Below are 6007 nucleotides of genomic sequence, written 5' to 3' on the forward strand. Positions count from 1 at the left end.
CCTCCAGCCTGCTGCTGCTAGTGCTAAAAAAGGCCAGGCTCTTCCAGGAAACATGCTGTGGGGAATGGCCTGGCACGAGGAAGAGACAAAATGCAAAATCTGATACCAACCACAGCCTACTTTGGGGTATTGATCCCTGCTGAGAAGCAGCTCGGTTTTCCGAGTAGCCTGGTTCCTGTGTGGAGAACGTGGTAACTTCCTTATGCGTTATCCATGCTTTGCTGCTGCTCCTCACCACCCTCCCTGTCTCCAGCACATGGTCCAGCGTTCCCTGTCTGCCTCCAAGCCTCCTTGTAGCTATTCCTTCTCTGGTCATCAGTCCACAGCTCTCACCAAGCCCTGCTTGTTTTGTGGTCTGTTATCCCATGTCTCTCCTCCACCTGCAGGGAACTTTCTGCTCTTTCATCCAGTCCCGCAGGTACGAAACAGCTCCTCCCAAACTGGCCACATCTCTCTTGCATGGATCTATCTATCAGTGCCCAGCTTCCCATGAGGACTTAATGGTGATTTCCAGGCTGTGCCACTAGCCTGGAAAAAGCTCTGATAAGCATCCAAGCAGCTTCTCTGTCCTTCCATCATCAAAGGACATGGCTCTTTCTTCTGGAAAAAGATGGTGACATACAAACAGCCCCAAATTTAGGCTGTTGACTGTATTGCTGAACTGTGCTTTGTAGTCATATGTGTCAAGCTGTTTCTCTGTGGGTGAATGCAAATACCACATGGCTAGGTCTTAAACCATTCTGGTATTAATGGTGTGTGAAGAGAAGCAGAAGAAACTGAAGAAAGGCAAAGAGATGAGCACGATAATCATGCTTATACAGGCAGGTGGCTTCAGGGCTGTACACAAAGAAAGGGATGCCACAACAGAGGGGAAGTAACGTCACTGACTGCTTGACTTTGCCTGCGTTCATGGAATCAGGATCCAGCAGAGGATCACTAATATGGCTGAGGCTGGAGAACATGGTATATGAGGAGATGCTGCAGCAGCTGGGCATGTCTCACCCGGAAAAAGAAAGTTTCTGGGGAATGCAGTTGCTGCCTTCAGTTACCTATAGAGAAGACAGAATCAGACTTTTCTCAGAGGTGCCCAGAGAAAGGACAAGAGACAACTGCTCAAACGGCAGTAGGGACACTCTGGTTGGACATAGGGAAAAAACTGTCACCATGTGTGTTGCAGCTGTGGGACAAGCCCAAAGATTTGGAAGGAGATCGCCACCCACGAGGACATCTCCAACCAAACTGGAGAAGGCCCCAATCAACCTGATGTAGCTTTGAAGTTAACCCTGCCTTTGCCAGGAGACCCCTGCTGGGTCCTTCTAGGTTACATCTCTCTGTGATTGTATGATGACAAACTTTGATAACTGCATTTGTTTGCCCCACTTATCTCATCTTAATTTGATGAGTAAAGCTCCTGTGGGGCCAGAAAGGATCAGGTAACTAGATTTTATTTTGTTGTTTTGATGTGTTCTCTATTAGAGAGGCCACTGCTCATAAGGCATTAAAAACTTGACTACTGGTGTCTCCTGCTCACCTTTGCAGGGTTAATACTGAAATTGAATTCAGGCAGGAATTTCAGTAGGGCATGTGGATGATTGTGGATTAAACATTACCAGTTAATCCAGGCGACTCTCCTGGATGAAGACACTTGCTGCCCAATTGCCACATCTGGGCAGCTGGCTTGGACCAACCTCCCATGCTTAGCTCTCATGCATGGTGGAGAGGTGGGGAGGCAAGTTGCTAGAAGAGATTTGGCAGTGTCTTTTGTGAAAACTGGATGTAAAGTCAGTAAAATTGTACTTCAGAAAAAGACTGGAGCAGGGAGTCACAGGAAAACTGATAACAGAATGTTGCTATTGCATGGGCATGCTATGCTGGGCTTGACCTGACTTTGGGGTGACAATGTCAGACTTTGAAATGCACTAGCAAACAAATCTTGCTGCTTGTAAAGCTATTTTATGACTGCAGACACCTGGGAGAAAAGTTTGCCCTTTAAGCTTCCGGGAGCAGGACCAGAGCCTGGGGCTCTCTGCTCCAATTAGCCTTGGGTTCAAACCCTTCTCTATATGTACTTGAGATAGTGCTTCTACCACTAGGTACTTACGTAAATGTAGAGAGATTTGCCACCATCCAATGGCTTAGAAAATCTGGCTGAAGAGGGGTGTTTCTAGGCAAGTGAAGTAGGAGTTGGTCACGGAGTAAAGCAGAGCCTCTCTGGGTTGAAGCCCTGGCCTTGGATCACTAAATGCCACCAAATTGTTTTGGGTGACTACTGGGCAGTTTGCTCCTGCCTTTGAGACAAAAGCTACAGCCACCTCTGCCAGAACAGGAGAAAGAGCATGCCCTTCATGCTCCTGAAAGGCTGCCACAAGCTCTCCAAATAACTGTCTCACAATGAGATTGCAAATGATTGTCTGACCATTACAGGAAAAAAAAAAAAAAGTGAAAAAAAAAGTTTAAATATTAATTGATGGGAGGATCTGAAGTGTGATGTTCTGTAAGTGTGGATAAGGAAGTGAGCAGCTGAGGATCAATTCCAATGAAATCATAATCACAAGCTATGCAAATAACTGTAAGTTTAGGAGATTCCTAATTGATTGAATCACAGCATCCACGGAAAAGGCAGAGTGAGTGATGGCACGTACACACAACAATAGGTGAAGGTCTTGACTCAGAGCAGAATGATGCTGCAAAAATTGATAACCAGTAGCCACAAAATCTCCCAGGATGGATCTTCTCTTGTCATTACCCAGCTATCTGGGCAGTTAGAAATGTTGTATCTCCCTGTATTCCTCTATCTGTCTTCCTGATGGAGCATCTTGTGAAGTGCTCGGAGGACAAGGAGCAGAAGCAAACTCTGTGGAGCCCTCAAAACCCAAATAGAGGAAAGGAATTGCTTTGGAGTGTCTGGTTGTGGGTGCGTAAATATTTTAAAGTAAGGAATGCTGGTAGATATTTTGAGCTCCAGCCCTGTTTGCATGTTTGGCAACAGAGGATCACATTTTTGGAAGAAATCCTCTCGAGATAAAACTATGAGGGCTTGATGATGACTTTATGGCTGAGAAGTAGTCATGGAATTTCCTTTCTTCAGGAGAGAGAACTTCCTACTGTGTTTTTTGACTGATTTCTAACTGTTGACAAAGGTGCTGGTAGATCTGAACAAGTGTTTTAGCATTTTCTGCTTAAATTCGGAAGAAAACTTTTGCTCCAGTTTGTCAGAAATAGAATTGTTATGCTGGGATGTGCAAGAAGCCACAGAGGAACCCTGTTGAGCATGACAATACTTCCTAGAGAAGGGAAACATGCTATTTTCTGAGGGAAATAAGAAGGGAAATAGAATTAGATAGCTCCAACATAGGTCTTGCTTGAGCTATGCATGGAAATGGAAAGCTTACAGACGTAGAGAAATTGGCTACAGGGAATTCAGCCATGAATTCAAGCCATGTTTTGGAGCGGGCAGAGGCTTGCACTGAAAGTCGAAGCTCACAGCAGGTATTTGGCTGCTCCACACAAGGCCCCCAAGCCAACATGAGGGAGACCCAAGGCTGCCCCATCATTTGGGACAGCTGCAGTAGCTACCTCCTACCTACTGCAGGGAGCCTGGGGTCCGAGGAACTGTCCTCTTCCTCAGTGTGGAGAACCAGCGGGTGTGCAACCTGTAATGCTGCTCTTTGCTTCCTCTCGCTCAGTCACTGGGTGTCTTCCTCCAAGACCCGTGGATGAGTCCCCTGAGCCCATGCCACCACTCTCCACATCTGAAATGGTCCAGGAGTGTTTCATAACTTGCAAACAAGGAAAATGCTGATATTGACTGATATAAGTGAACAGAGTTACAGCCATGTCAACAAAGACTTATCTTCTCATCAAGCAGGGCAACAATGATTCTATTTAGGTAAACATATTTCTGTTAAGCTAATACAAAAAAAAAAAAAAAAAAAAGCTGTTCTGTCAAAAAGGATTGTTTTGCAAGGTCAATTTATGATTAAAATATGACCTTTGTAGCACCACTACTGTGTGCCCTAGGGAAATATGTATGACCTCTGTGGTTAGAAAAAGTTGGATGCCCATATGCTTCTATGAAAAAGAAACAAATGTGGAACTAAGTCCTAAGTCTGTTTTGTTTACAGCTTTCTTTGGTTGGCAGTCAAAAGACCTTGCCAGGTAGTTATGAAGGCAAACAAAGAGAAATAGGCCATGGCAAGAGCTTCAAAACTGCTTTTAAAACAGGATGCCTGAGGACTTTATTGAAGCTGGCAAAGTCCTTATGATCTTGAAGCAAGAGCAGACTCAGTCTGCACGCTGGACCTACCTGCCAGGCAGCAAATACTGGCAGAGAAAATATGGAAAATGTGAAGTGCACCTGATCCAGAAGGAAAGTGGGAAAGAGAAGGGGAGGACATCAAAGACCCGGTGCTGACAGTCATAGCAGAGGGGAGCAGAAAAGCTGAAGGGACCAGTTCTCCTGCCTCAACAAAAAGGTGCTTGTCTGCCCAAACGCTGGCAAGGATCCACCTTCCTCCACATCTTGCTGCAGGGCAGGGAGCAGAGGCTGTCTGGCCACGTGGCCGTGTTGGCTGAGGGTATCACTGCACCTTGAGAAGAGCCAGCACCACCAGTTCCTCCTGGAAGAGGAGAAGACGGCACTGAAGAACTTTAAATCTGCTGGGCTCTTCAAAGCATCCCCTGGTGCGCAAAAGCACATTTAAGCAGCAGAAAAGTCACTTCTGCAGTAAGGCAAAGCACATGGTGACTGAAAGACGCTTTTTTTAGCTTGCTGAATGCACCTGCCATCAGCCTGGCCTGTCGCTCTGGGCCCGTTTGTTACACACAGAGGAAATCTTGGTGTGCGCTGCAAAATGCAAGGAGCCAGAGCTGCTATCGCAAGGGGACTCCGAGAAATGGGAGTGGTTTCAAACAGAGAAATTATCCGGGACAAACATTGAGCCTGTGAGAAATTTCCTGTGACAAAAGGAGGGATTAGGCTGCATGGAAATCGCCAGCTTCATAGGCATCCCTGGTCATGCTTGATTCTGGACAACTCTGCTTATTCAGGGTTTTATTTGAAAATCAGCGGTTTTCTCTGCAAAGCGTAGTTTGGAGGCTAACAGCACTACGTCCCACAAAGGGGAGCCATGAGCTGGTGCCTCAAAAAAAATGAGCGTGTGCAGGAGGAGGTGGCCTCTCACCGTCTTTCTGCAATTTTCAGAAATGTAAATACTCTGGCTTGTTCCACTGAGGACTCAGCAGGAGCTGTATTGGTGTGTAAACACTGAGTAACACATTTCATCACGGCTTCCCTCGTACACACACTCCTGCGCTTGTTATAACCACAGGGACTGCTCATGGCCACTAATTACACGCTGACTATTACTCCGATAAGCATTGCCATGAATGACTGATACAGCTGACCCTGATATGAAGACGAGAAACGTTATCAGCCCCGGTCTGCCTTCAAGGTCACATGCAGTTACAAAAACAAAAGCAAGTTCATAGATACTCCCATTCCTGTAAGCAAGCAAATACAGCAGGAAAACGTAGTAGCATTAGAAATTCAAGCTATTTTTAAATGGTTCTGTCAACTGTTGCATGACACATCCTGAGCATTTTTTATTATTATTATTTTTCCAAGGAAGTGCCAGTTCAAAAAGCTTTCGCTTCAGGCTGCTTGGGGACACTGGCGTGAACGACCTCCTTGACATCTCTGCCAACTCCGCTCGCAAAAGATCCCAGGTGGAAAAGCATCTTATCCCTGAAACCTCCTGAAATCTCAGGCTTTTTCCCAAAAAGCGATCCTGGCCACCGAGCTCTCCTCGTCCAAACGATGCTCAGACGAGCGCTCCGCGTGGCGCAGGCCAGGCCTCGGGCCCGCACTTCGCCGACTTCCTGCCGAATTCCGCGGGGGGCCCCCGCTCGTCTCGCACCGGGTGGACGAGGCCCGAGGCAGGGCCGGGGCTGGGGGCACCGAGCCCGCTCTCCCCCGCCGCCCGCGGGTGCCGGGAGGGCGGAGCGG

Source organism: Anser brachyrhynchus (genome assembly GCF_964034855.1).
Source record: "Anser brachyrhynchus genome assembly, chromosome: 11".
Taxonomy (NCBI): Eukaryota; Metazoa; Chordata; class Aves; order Anseriformes; family Anatidae; genus Anser; species Anser brachyrhynchus.